The sequence below is a fragment of the Arachis hypogaea genome, chromosome 9, assembly GCF_003086295.3.
Source record: "Arachis hypogaea cultivar Tifrunner chromosome 9, arahy.Tifrunner.gnm2.J5K5, whole genome shotgun sequence".
Lineage (NCBI taxonomy): Eukaryota > Viridiplantae > Streptophyta > Magnoliopsida > Fabales > Fabaceae > Arachis > Arachis hypogaea.
In genome coordinates, this window is record NC_092044.1 from 56,268,420 (window position 1) to 56,282,122 (window position 13,703).

The 13,703-nt window shown below is 38.3% G+C and overlaps 1 protein-coding gene across 1 annotated transcript in view; it reads right to left on the reverse strand.

Annotated features, from left to right (window-relative positions):
- Window positions 1-13,703, reverse strand: part of LOC112710915 (plasmodesmata-located protein 4) — a 48,336-nt gene that overhangs the window by 5,306 nt on the left and 29,327 nt on the right. The window lies entirely within an intron of this gene.

A 13,703-nucleotide genomic window follows, 5' to 3' on the forward strand; every position in this document is an offset into this window, starting at 1 on the left:
TTTATTAGTTATTAATTTATTAATTCCTGCAATCTATGTCTCTTGTTCAAAACCCTTTCAAAACCCAAAATACTATTTTCCATAACCAATAATAAATCATACTTCCCTGCAATTCCTTGAGAAGACGATCCGAGGTTTGAATACTTCGGTTTATAAATTTTATTGGGTTTGTTACTTGTGACAATCAAATGTTTGTACGAAAGGATTTTATGTTGGTTTAGAAGCTATACTTACAACGCGATTATATTCTTGTGAAATTCTTTACCGATAGGAAATCTGATCATCAAAATGGTGCCGTTGCCGGGGAGTTGCAAACGTGTGCCTTATTATTGGTTATTATAAATATTTTTTTTACTTGTTTATTTGTTTTTGTTTCCCCTTTTTATCTCTACTAGCTACTATGAGTTCTCACCCCTCTCGCTTTGAGTTTGGATCTAATTTTGTTGAAAAGAATGGAAGCTATAATAGGAACATGCATCAAGGTCAACACAATCAAAGATGGACGGAGCCACGAGGATTTGATCAACCCTCATGGCAACAACCACCTCCAATGGACTATCAACAACCATTCTGTGATGCATGCCAAGATAACGGCTATGGTGAGCACTCTTTTGATTATCAACAACCACCACCATACGCCTATGAACCCCCTCATCAACATAGCCTTGGACCACCATACTCACAAGTCCCCTACAATCATTCACCTCTATATGACCCTAACCCATATCCACCATACCAACCACCCTATGAACCGTATGAACCATATATAGAACCACCCCAATTCCACCCCAATTACTCCCAAGAATCACCACCTCAATATACACCATCTCCATATCCATCAATCCAAGAGCACTATGATCCTACTTATGACAGCCGAGCGCAACAAGAATCAAGGGATCGTCTCAAGGAAACAGCGGAAAAATTTCATGCAACCCTTCGCCAACTGGATCAAGCGATAAATCGATTACCTTCCCAACGTTCGGACATTCAAGGAATCCCCATGGCTTCATGTGGAGAATCTACTGAAGAACGTGGCATGAAGGAGAAGTTAGAAACTCCAGTGGACAGTGAGTAGCACAATTTTGTATTGGAACAATTGGAAGAAGCTACGCCTGCCATTAAAGAGGAAGAAGTGGTTGAAGACTTAGGAGATGCGGAACCTCCATGGGAAACTCAAGTCACAAAGCCACCTTCTAAGGAGCTTGAATTTGATGTTGATGAGGGTGTACAACCTCCAAGGCATATCATGATTGAAGACTTTGAAGGGGACGATCAAGAGATGGATTCAATCATTAATGAATTCTTATCTACATTTGAATCCTCTCCCATTAGACTTGACATGGAGATTAAAGAAGAAGAAGCACAACCTCCCATGCCCTTGGTGAGAAATGAAGAAGAGATTGAATTGGAAGAAAGCTACCAAGAGGAAGATGTTGATATTGAAGAAGCTTGCAAAGAGGTGGTAGTTGTAAAAGAAGAACACAAAAGAGTGGAGCTTGCAAGTTCATTAGAAACCCCTCTCCCTAAGTTGCCATCATCCTTCACAACATTCAAGTGGGTAAAATTCATATCCCTTAGCTTTCTAATTCCACTTGAATATGGGCTACGGGAGACGGATGATCAACTTAGAGCTCTTTGTGGCATTAAGAGTAAGAGGAAGATGGTCAGGGTAAGAATTGTCCTGCAAGGTTCATTATGGTTGGAAGCTTTAAGTTTAAACGCAAAGGTTGGTGTAGAGCTCAACTGAATGGATCTAGGAAGTTGTTTGGCCGCTTTAGTGAGAATTCAGATTGCTTGCTACCCGGATGGAACAATATTGCTCAAAAGAAGACGGGTGCAAAAGCAAGGTTTGGGATCCTGGAATCCGCTCTGACATTCAACATCCCGAAAGCCTGAGAACCTGTTTGCAACTGCTCAAGGGCTTTACATGCCTTGTTTGGGACCCCGGAGGCTGTTGGAATTCCAAACACTGCTGGAGGTTTTTGGATGAATACAAGCACAAGCCACCATAATAGGAAGCTCACCAAATGTCCAACTTAAGGACTTTAACTAAAAGTGCTAGGTGGGAGACAACCCACCATGGTATGATCGTTCCTTTTTTTTCAGTTTTAATTTTAGTCTGTTTTTGAGTTTTGATTGAACCTGAAATCATGCATAGCATTCATATTAAGCATTGCATTTTGCATACTGCATTATAAAAAAGGCACGCAACGCGACAGCGTCGCCGACGCGTCCGCGTCATAGGTGCCTTAGGAAGAAAAGAAATTTTACAGAAAGTCATGCGAAAGCGCGGCTGGAGGCATGCCTTTGGCACAAATTGATCCACGCGATCGCGACACTGATGCGTTCGCGTCATGTGAGAAAAATGCCTCCCACGCGTCCGCGTCACCCACGCGAACGTGTGGCCCTGTATAAACGACGTCAAGAGGTGTATGGCAGAAAGTTGAGCGACCGCGAGGCTGCCCTCGCGCTAATGGCACAAATCACTCCACGCGAATGTGTGACCCACGCGCTCGCGTCGCCTGCGCTGCACAACTTATTCAGATCAGCGCCAATTATCTTATCTTTTCTTTTCTAATCTTAATTTCTTCTATCTTTTCTTCTTTCTTCTTCCTTTTCTTACTTTCTTCCTCTTCATCTCTTTAACTTATCATCCCTCTTCACTTCCATTCTATTTCATTTAATTTATTTGCATACTTTCATTCATTGTATTATTTTCGTTGGTGTTAAAAATTAATTTGGGTCATTATTTCTTATATTTTGCTTGTGGATTGTTAAGGAATTGTTTGACAATTATATGTTATTTTTTTAAGGGTTCTTGCATGTTCAATTTAATACTTTCAATACCTTATTTACCATGCATGCTATGTGTTTGTGAAAAAGCCCATATGGCATTGTGCACTATTTTTAGATTTCTTTTAATCTACTACTCTAAATGCTTGCTTTTCACAAAACCCTTTTTCTATTTTATTAATTTTATATAATTGTTATTACAAATATATTGTTAATTTGAAAGACTTGGTAATCTAACTTGGACATTGAATGCTTGATCTATGCTACTCATGCCTTTGCCGGCATGCCAATAAATACCTTGCATTTAACTGTCATCACATGCACTTGCTATATTTCCATTGATGACTTTTCACATGTAGTCATGACCATGTGTTAAAGTCATTCTTCTTTACTGTGCATTGATTACCACCTTTCTCGTTCTCTTCCTTGCTCTAACCCTTAGCTTTAAAAGTTACTTTCTTTTTCCCTTTTCAGGATGGCCACCAAGAAAGATAAAGAGAAAGCTACTCCCAAACCACTGGCAAGGAAAGGAACAAAAAGAGCACCAGCTGAAGAACCACAACCCCCATCCACTTGCACATCTTAGCATACACCGAGGACGGTGCAATCTTTAAGTGTGGGGAGGTCGATACCAACTTCCAGGGGTTAGTTACCTTCTTTTCAACATCAATACTCTATTTTCTCTGTTTGTTCATTGTTTCATTTGCATATTTGATTGCATGTTTATTTGATTTTATGCATTTAGTTACTACTTGGATGAAGTAATATTTTCCTTTTCCAAGAAATTTTTATAGTATTTCACTAATTTAAATTGAAAAATTTTTGGAAAACTTGTTTGGAAGTTGTATCTGGAACATAGTTAAAAGCTAGAACACACAACCTGTGAGATTTTGAGCCTAATTACATGGTTACATTATTTAACCATAAATATTTTTATTCTTGTGTGTTTTCTTCTCTATGATTGTAATCTTTATTTTGTTCCAGTCTATATGTCCATTATTTAGTATATTTACATGCTTGCATATGATTGAGGCCATTATTTAAATTTTTACTCACTTATCCCAAATAAGCCTACCCTTTAAATCACCTTTGTTAGCCCCCTTGAGCCTTTTAACCCCCTTCTATTTCATAACCACATTACTAGCCTTAAGCAGAAAAATAAAATAAAAATCCCAAGTTGAATCCTTAGTTAGCTTAAGATAGATATTGTGTATAATTTAAGTGTGGGAAATTTTACGGGAACATGGGATGATAGAAAAAAGTAGGGAATTAAATTGAATAAGTTATTTGAAAATTTGGGAAGCATGCTCATGTGAAATCAAAATAATTAAATTACCATGTGCATTGAAAAAAAAATTATTAAGTAATTAAATAAGGGGGTACAAAAAAAATATTACCCCAAAAGCAAAATAAAAAGAATCAATGCACATGGGACAAAATTCAAAAATAAGTTTGATACATGAACATGTAATACAAAAGTGGGAAAATTTTGGATAGCTAGGTAAAGCATTTTAAATTATATAAAGTATGTATATGTTAGGTGAGATCTTAGACTGATCAAGGATTCACTTTGTTAGCTCACTTAACCTTATATATACATTCTTACCTTTACCTTAGCCCCATTACAACCCTGAGAAGACCTCATGATGTTTGCATTGGTATGCTAAATATTTGTTGATTTGTTAGATGAAGAACAAAGTTTAGAAAGCATTATTAGAGAAGAGTAGAGTGAATTACCCTATACACTTGAGAGACTAGAGTGATATACACTACCAGTGAGGGTTCAATGCTTGATTCTATGTTCCCTGCTTTCATGAGCTATCTTCTTACAGGTTTACTTGTCTTTTACTGTGTAATTTGAATTAGTGGAATTTGATTCATATTTATCTTGGAAAACTTATTTACTTTTAACCAAGTAGGTAGAAACATTTTGCATGTAGTTGCATTCACATAGATAGGTTGCATTGCATACTCTCTATCATTCCTCTTCACTCCTTTATAGCTTCTCTTGAGCTTAGCATGAGGACATGCTAATATTTAAGTGTGGGGAGGTTGATAAACCACTATTTTATGGTTTATCTTGTGCTTAATTGAGTGGATTTTATCAATCTTTCATACACTTATTCATACTAATTGCATGAGTTTACGTTTTCCGTCCTGATTTTGTGCTATGATTGAAAACATATTTTTTTGGGCTTATATTTGCTAATATTAATCCTCTCATATTACCATTAGATGCCATGATATGTGTGTTAAGTGATTTCAGAGATTACAGGGCAGGAGTGGCTTAGAGGATGGAAAGAAAGCATGCAAAAGTGGAAGAAATACAAGAAGTTGAAGGAACTGCAAATCTGTCAGCCTGACTCTCTCGCACTAAAATGACCATAACTTGAGCTACAGAGGTCCAAATGATGCGATCCCAGTTGCGTTAGAAAGCTAATGTCTGGGGCTTCGATTTGATATATAATTTACCATAGTGGCTATACATCTAGGTGACGTGAATGCGTGCTCTACACAGACACATCGTAAAATTAGCGTGTTGAAATTCGCATCCAGCAATTTCTAGGCTGTTTTTGAGCCAGTTCTTGGCCCAGAAAACACAAATTAAAGGCTGCAAAGTTGAGAAATGAAGAGAGACAACTCATAATTCACTTTTCATAATTTAGATATGGTTTTTAGAGAGAAAGGCTCTCTCCTCTCTCTTAGGATTTAGAATTTAGGATTTAGGATTTCTCTTATTTTAGGATTTCTTCTTCAGTCACAGGATTAATATTCCTTTTACTTTATATTTATCTTCTACTTTTAGTTACTCTAATGCTTTTATTTGTTAATTACTTATGTTGCCAAATTGGCTTATGGACCATTCATGTTATGATTTTCTTAATTAATATAATTTGAGGTACTTTAGACTCATGATTGCTCTCTTCTATTTATTATATAAATAATTTAGATTTTTTTCTTTTGGCTTTGGTTGATTAATTGGTAACTCTTGAGTTGTCAAACTCATCGTGATTGATAATTGATATCTTTGCTGATTGATTTAGATTCCTATAACTCTAGTCTTTCCTCAGAAGTTGACTAGGACTTTAGGTGTTAAATTGATTTACCCACTTGACTTACCTTCATAGTTAGAGGTTGATTGAGTGGTAGCAAAAATATAATTTTCATCACCATTGATAAGGATAACTAGGATAGGACTTCCAGTTTTCACACCTTGCCAAGAGTTTTATTAGTTATTAATTTATTAATTCCTGCAATCTATTTCTCTTGTTCAAAACCCTTTCAAAACCCAAAATACTGTTTTCCATAACCAATAATAAATCATACTTGACTGCAATTCCTTGAGAAGACGACCCGAGGTTTGAATACTTCGGTTTATAAATTTTATTGGGTTTGTTACTTGTGACAACCAAACGTTTGTACAAAAGGATTTTCTGTTGGTTTAGAAGCTATACTTACAATGCAATTATATTCTTGTGAAATTTTTTACCGATAGGAAATCCGATCGTCAATCACCCCCACCTCCTCACGAGGAACTCGGACGGCGGCTCCTCGGCACATATAAAAGTCAGACGATGCCTCAAAAAGAGTCTAGACCACACACCTAGACCCAAAAGCAACCTAGTTTCAGGTAACTCTCAGAATATTGGCATCGTTGATGGGGACCTAGAAGTCTACTTCACCTACGTATGACAGACAACTAGTATGAAGATGGTCATATGGCATCTGAGTCAGATCCAGAGCCTCACAACAATGACCTGACGCTTGCATTCCCTCGACCAAGGGAGAGAATAAATTCCCCCCCACGGGGAGGGAACGCCAGGAAACCATCATTTGCAACGAATTCACTCAGAAGTCCACCCACCTAAAGACGAAGAACCTCCCCATCCGATGGAGATATTAGGGTTGGCTCATGGACATCGCGGTCGATTGGAACAACTCAAGCAGGAGGCTGAACGATAACGAGAAGCAGATAGAGAACTACGAAAGGAAGTAAGACAACAAAAGAACTGGAGGAGAAGCTTTCGAAGTTGGAAGCTTACCTTCGAAGACGCTCCAATCGAGCAGATTGGGAGGAAAGTTCTCTTGGAGAGGAAGATCCATTTGTTGAGGAGATCATGCGAGCAAGGTTCTTAGAAATTTCAAGACTCCCGACATAGATCTCTATGATGGAATGTATGGCCCAAGACATCACCTCAGTAACTTCAAAAGTCGGATGTACCTAGCTAATGCTTGTGATGCAACTCATTGCAAGGCCTTCTCGACAATATTGATTAACGCAGTAATGAAATAATTTGGCAACTTTCCACCTAAGCAAGTAACCTGCTTTAATGACCTGGCAAGGAAGTTTCTTACCCAATTTCAATTCATAAAGACAAAGTTAAGCACGCTCCAAACCTGCTTGAGGTCAAACAAGAAATTGCAGAGACACTTTGAGATTATATAGAGAGATTCAACAAAGCCTGCTTGAATATATAAAATTTACCCCCTGAAGCGGTAATAATGAGTTTGGTTAATGGCTTTAAAGAAGGGTCATTCTCCTAATCCATATCCAAGCGACACCCAATTTCCTTGTATGAAGTGCAAGAACGAGAAGAAAAGTACATCAACATGGAGGAGAATTTCCGACTTAGAGAGCCTCTTCCAAGGCCAAGCTTGTCGTACCAAGCTCAGGACAAGGAGAAGGAAGCTAAGAAAAAAGAGGAGTACAAGTCAGAAAAGTCTCGAAGATATCACAACTACACCTCACTTTGAGTTTCTCTTGTAAATGTTTACAAAGAGATATGTCACACCAAAAATTTTTAACCTCTTTGGCCTATCAAACACAAAAAGTCAGAAGTTGAACAGAATATTGCGAGTACTACAAGCTATACAAGCATTCTACAAATGATTGTTTTGACTTAAAGAATGTCATAGAAACGTTGGCTAGGGAAGGTCGGTTAGAAAGGTACCTGGCCATGATGTAAGATGACAAAAGAAAAAGGAAAAGAGATGATGTTGACGTAGGACGGTGAGACCGACCCCGTAAACTATTGAGAGGAACTTACACATGATAAATGGAGGGTTTGCAGAGGAGGAATCTCTAAATTCTCACGTAAAAGGCATCTTAAAGAAGTATACCAAGTCGAGGAAGACAACAGAATTTTTTATTTACCCACAATCTCGTTCACCAAAGAGGATGCACAAGGGGTGACACCTAGACACGACGACCTAATAATAATAACAATGATCCTTGCTAATGAAAATCTCCATAGAATTTTGGTGGACCAAGGGAGTTCGGCGGACATACTGTTTAAGCCCACTTTCGACAAGCTTAGGCTAGAAGAAAAGAATTTGAAGGCGTATCCAGACAACCATTTTGGGTTGGGAGACACGCTGATCCGACCTTTATCTCGTTATACACCCCTTTTACTAAAGGCACGAGGTCAAGAACGTTAAGCGTCGACTACATTGTTGTCAACATCATGTCCACTTATAATGCCCTAATAGGATGGTCTACTTGAAACCGACTAGCGGCAGCTGTCTCTACACCCCACCTATGTATGAAATTTTCAACTACAAAAGGAATCAGTACCATAAAGGGAGATAAAAAATTGGCAAAAAATTGATACAATAAAAGGCTTAATTTAAGAGGCAGTACTGATGGCAAAGAAGTTAACACTATTGAGCTCGGCGGTGTCTGAATTCGAGAAGAATTACGTCCCCAGCCTGAAGGAAAGATAGAAAAGGTACAAATCATGGATCATGCCGAAAAGACAACGAGTATAGGGGCCAACGTGGAAGAAGGTCTAAAGGCATAGCTCGTTGATCTCTTGCAAAGGAACTCCGACCTCTTTGCTTGGAAAGCCTCTGATATGCCTGGTATAGACCCCGACCTCATGTCTCACAAGCTCGCCGTTTATGGATTCTCGACCTGTTCAACAAAATCGGTGAAAGCTCGGACCTGAAAGGACATAGGTCATGGAAGAACATGTGCAAGCTTTGTTAGAAGTCAAATTCATAAGAGGGATAAAGTATCCTTTGTGGCTGGGTAACGTGATTCTAGTAAAAAACAGAACAGAAAATAGAGGATATGTGTTGATTACACCAACTTCAACAAAGCTTACCCTGAGGATCCATACCTTCTCCCTAGCATTGATTATCTGGTTGACTCAGCTTCAGGGTACAGGTATTTGTCCTTTATGGACGCATACTCGGGATATAATCAAATTCTGATGTATAAACTAGAATAGGAAAAGTCCTTTTTTCATCACTCCTAAGGCTAACGATTGTTACATAGTAATGCCTTTCGGATTAAAGAATGCTGGAGCTACAACTAACAATTGATGAATAAGATATTTTTCTCTCACCTAGAAAAACTCATGGAAGTATATATGGACGACATGTTCGTCAAGACCAAGCATGAACTTACTCTTTTGTCTGACCTCTTTGAGGTATTCTCCATAGTAAGGAAGCATGGGATGAGATTAAACCCTTCAAATACACCTTCGTAGTGGAGGCTGGAAAGTTCTTAGGCTTCCAGTGCTATTTTAGAAAACCACAACTAAACCGGCAAGTGTACCAGATCGTACCAAGTAATACCTCAAGTGAGTGAGGGTCTATCCCACGAGAATTAATGGACCAAACAACAATAATTGAGTGATTTGCTTAGTCAGACAAGAATAAAGGAATGTTTTGGGTTCCAATACATTAAACAGTAATTTAGGAATTTAGAAAGCAAATGGTAAATGGGTTGAAAAAAGTATGTGAAAAAACAGTTAAGGTTTCAGAGTTATTTATTTTTTCAAATTAACGATTCTTACCGATTACCTTAATCATGCAAGATTCAATTCATGGCAAACTTCAATTGATAAATCCTTATTTAAAGTAATTAAGCGATTGATTTGAGAATAAATGATTTTTGAATCTTATGAAAGAGGTTTAAACTAGAAACGATTTTTAAGTATTGTTAGGGGATTTTTGTTAAGTGAAAATGAGATTTTACAAAAGAGAAATGACCTTAAGAAAGTGGCATTAGTTTTAAAGAAAAAAGACTTGAGAAAATGATGAAATGAGAATTTAACTTTTTTCAAAAGAATGAATTTGGAAAAAGGTCTATTTTAATTGTGCATCTATGTGATATTATTTGAGTTTAATTAATTATGAAAACGGATTATGCTTTGAGCTTGAAAAAGGAATTGAAGTTGGTTAATTTGATTGAAGCTTTTTGTTCTGAAAAGTTTTAGAAGAGTTAAAATATTTGAACTTGATTTGGTAAAAATGAAATGGGTTTCGAGACCTTTTGAGAATGTCTTAAATTTAAAATTGAAACTAGAAATTGTTTTGGAGAACTTAGTAAAATCAAAAGTGAGTTTATTTGATTGATTCTAATTAAAGAGTTATGACTTAAGGATTTTAATGAATTTAAAGTAGTGAGATTAAAAATGATTATTGATTGGGTTCGGATGAACAACACAAGATAAGGTTTTGGGAGGATCTAGAGAGTTTGGTTCAAGGCATATCTTTGGGAGATAAGATTTTCTTAGGAGGATATTTAAATGGCCATGTTGGGAGAGAAGTGACTGGATATGGGAGTATTCACGGAGGCCATGGTTTCGGGGTGATCAATGCCGAGGGTAAAACTATTTTGGACTTTTCCTCAACTTTTGATCTTCTCATCGCAAATACATGTTTTAAAAAGAGAGACGAACATCTTATAACCTATAAGAGTGGCATGACAAGCTCTCAAATCGACTTCTTCTTGTTGAGGAGAGTCGACCGGAAATTTTGCATTAACTGTAAAATTATCCCGGGAGAGAGTTTGACAACACAACATAGGGTGCTCGTCATGGATTTTCGCGTTGAGCAAAAGTTGAGGAAAAGACATCATACGAAGAACCCAAGGACGAGGTGGTGGCGGATGAAAGGTGAGGAACAAAGAAGCTTCCTAAGACGGGTAGGAGAAGAGGCAAAGTGGGATGGGAATGGAAGCGCGGAAGAAATGTGGAGGGAGATGGCAGAAGTTATTAGAAGAACAGCAAAAGAAAGTTTTGGTGAATCTAAAGGAATAGGACCAAGAGACAAGGAGTCCTGGTGGTGGAATGCGAGTATACAAGAAAAGATAAAGATAAAAAGAGAATGCTTTAAAGAGTGGTCTTTATGCCGCAATGCAGATAACTGGAAAAAATATAAGGCGGCTAAGAAAGAGACAAAAGTGGCTGTAAGTGAAGCAAGAACAAGAGCATATGAGGGTCTCTACCAGTCTTTAGGCACGAAAGAAGGAGAAAAAGGTATATATAGAATTGCAAAGAGCCGGGAAAGAAGAACGATAGATTTAGATCAGGTTAAGTGCATAAAGGATAAGGATGGAGAGGTGTTGGCTCAAGAGGAGAAGATTAATGAAAGGTGGAAGAGCTACTTCTACGAGTTATTTAATGAGGGACAGAAGACTCTTCCGAGCCTTGGTCGATTATGCACAAGCGAAGAAGATCAAAACTTTGACTACTATCGAAGGATTCGAGACTTCGAGGTAAAAGAGGCTCTAAAGCAGATGAAAAATGGCAGGGCAGTAGGACCTGATAATATCCCGATTGAGGTTTGGAAGGGTCTTGAAGGAAAAGGCATCAACTGGTTAACCAAGTTTTTTAATGAGATTTTAAGGTCAAAGAAGATGCCTGATGAGTGGAGAAAGAGCACCTTGGTACCTATCTACAAGAATAAGGGGGATATACAAAGTTGCGGAAATTATAGAGGGATTAAGCTTATGAGTCATACTATGAAGTTATGGGAAAGGGTGATAGAACGGAGGTTGAGAAAAGAGACACAAGTAACAGAGAACCAATTTGGATTTATGCCAGGCAGATCTACCACTGAAGCGATATACCTATTAAGAAGGATGATGGAGAGGTATCGTAGTAATAAAAGGGATCTACACATGGTGTTTATTGATTTGGAAAAAGCGTATGATAGGGTACCAAGGGAGGTCTTATGGAAGGTTTTAGAAAAGAGGAGAGTAAGGATCGCATATATTCGGGCAATTAAAGACATGTATGATGGGGCCACAACTAGTGTGAAGACTCAAGGTGGTGTGACAGAGGAATTCCCTATTGGTATAGGATTACACCAGGGATCATCCTTAAGTCCATACCTTTTCACATTAGTCTTGGAAGTACTCACAGAGCACATCCAAGAGCCTGTGCCATGGTGCATGCTTTTGGCCGATGATATCGTCCTTATGGGAGAGTCAAGGGAAGACCTAAATAAGAAGTTGGAGTTATGGAGAGAAGCTCTAGAAGTGTATGGTCTGCGCATAAGCCGTAGCAAGACGGAATATATGGAATGTAAGTTCAGTCTGAGAAGGGAAAACTCCAATATAGAGGTGAAAATTGGAGAGAACACCCTACGAAAAGTTAAAAGTTTTAAGTATCTCGGGTGCATCATACAGGATAATGGAGAGATTGAACATGATGTAAATCATAGGATCCAAGCAGGTTGGTCAAAATGGCGGAGTGCATCTGGTTTTATATGCGACAAAAAAGTGCCTTTAAAACTTAAAGGTAAATTCTATCGCACCGCTATAAGACCGGCGATGCTGTATGGTACGGAGTGTTGGGCGGCTAAAGGGGAGCACGAACATAAGCTGAGTGTGGCAGAGATGAAGATGTTGAGATGGATGAGTGGTCATACGCGATTGGATAAAATAAGGAATGAAGATATAAGGGAGAGAGTTGGAGTAGCACCCATTGTGGAAAAGATGGTTGAATCGCGTCTCAGGTGGTTTGGACATGTGAGAAGAAGACCGATAGAACATCCAGTCAGGAGGGTGGATGAGATGGAAGATGGACAAAGGGCGAAAGGCAGAGGAAGACCTAAGAAGACCATCCATGAGGTGGTCAGACGAGATCTACATGTAAACGGTCTCACTGTAGACATGATACATGACAGAGCACAATGGCGTCGTTTGATTCATGTAGCCGACCCCACTTAGTGGGACAAGGCTTTGTTGTTGTTGTTGTTGTTGTTGATTGGCAAGGATGAAGGTCTTATCCCGCTTGTGGGTTTGAGATTGAAAATAATTATTGATTAGTAAGGATGGAGGTCTTATTCTGCTTGGTGTTTGAGATTAAAATGACTATTGATCACCAAAGACAGTGGTCTTGTCCCACTTGTGTGATTGACATCCCAAGAGAAGGTGACAAGGCACTCTCTCTTTCTCTCTCTCTCTAAGATCATCTTGTGATAAGCTTGAAATGTTCCTCTTGGGGATGTGGTGGGCCGTTCCGCCCACATTCTCTTTGATTGCAAGGTGACAGAACACTCTCCCTCTGAGACAGGTGACATGGCACTTTTCTTCTGGGACAAAATGATACCTCCAATGAGAAGGTGATAGGACACTCTCCCTCTGAGACCATAATATTTTTCCTTCTGGAGATGGGCAACAAAGAGACCATGTCTGTGTTAGCTACCGGATGTGTCAAATTTTGGCAATTTAACTGACACGTGAGCTCATGGTCAGTAGGACAGGCATGCATCATACTGCATTTATTTGTCATCGTTTGAGTGTGCTTAATTGTCTTTAATTTATCTATGTGAATATTTTTGTTTAACTGCTAATTGCCATATTTGCTGTAATTATGTTTGAACTTCATTACTTGTCATTGTGACTGGTTGATTCAAATTATGGTGAATGCGTTGCGGTGTAAGTTGGGTCGGAGACCGTGATTTGATTATGTTTGGGCCGGAGGCCGTAAATGGGTAAGTTATATATTTTTGTAAGTTTGATGAGAATGGTTCTTTAGTATGTAATAAAGTCTTTTAGATATTATGTTTGATTGGCTTTTATAAATTTAAAATATGAATTTGAATTTTTGACAACTAATTGTTGATTTTCCAAAATGGTCACCGTAGTTGAAAATGACTTTATTTTATAT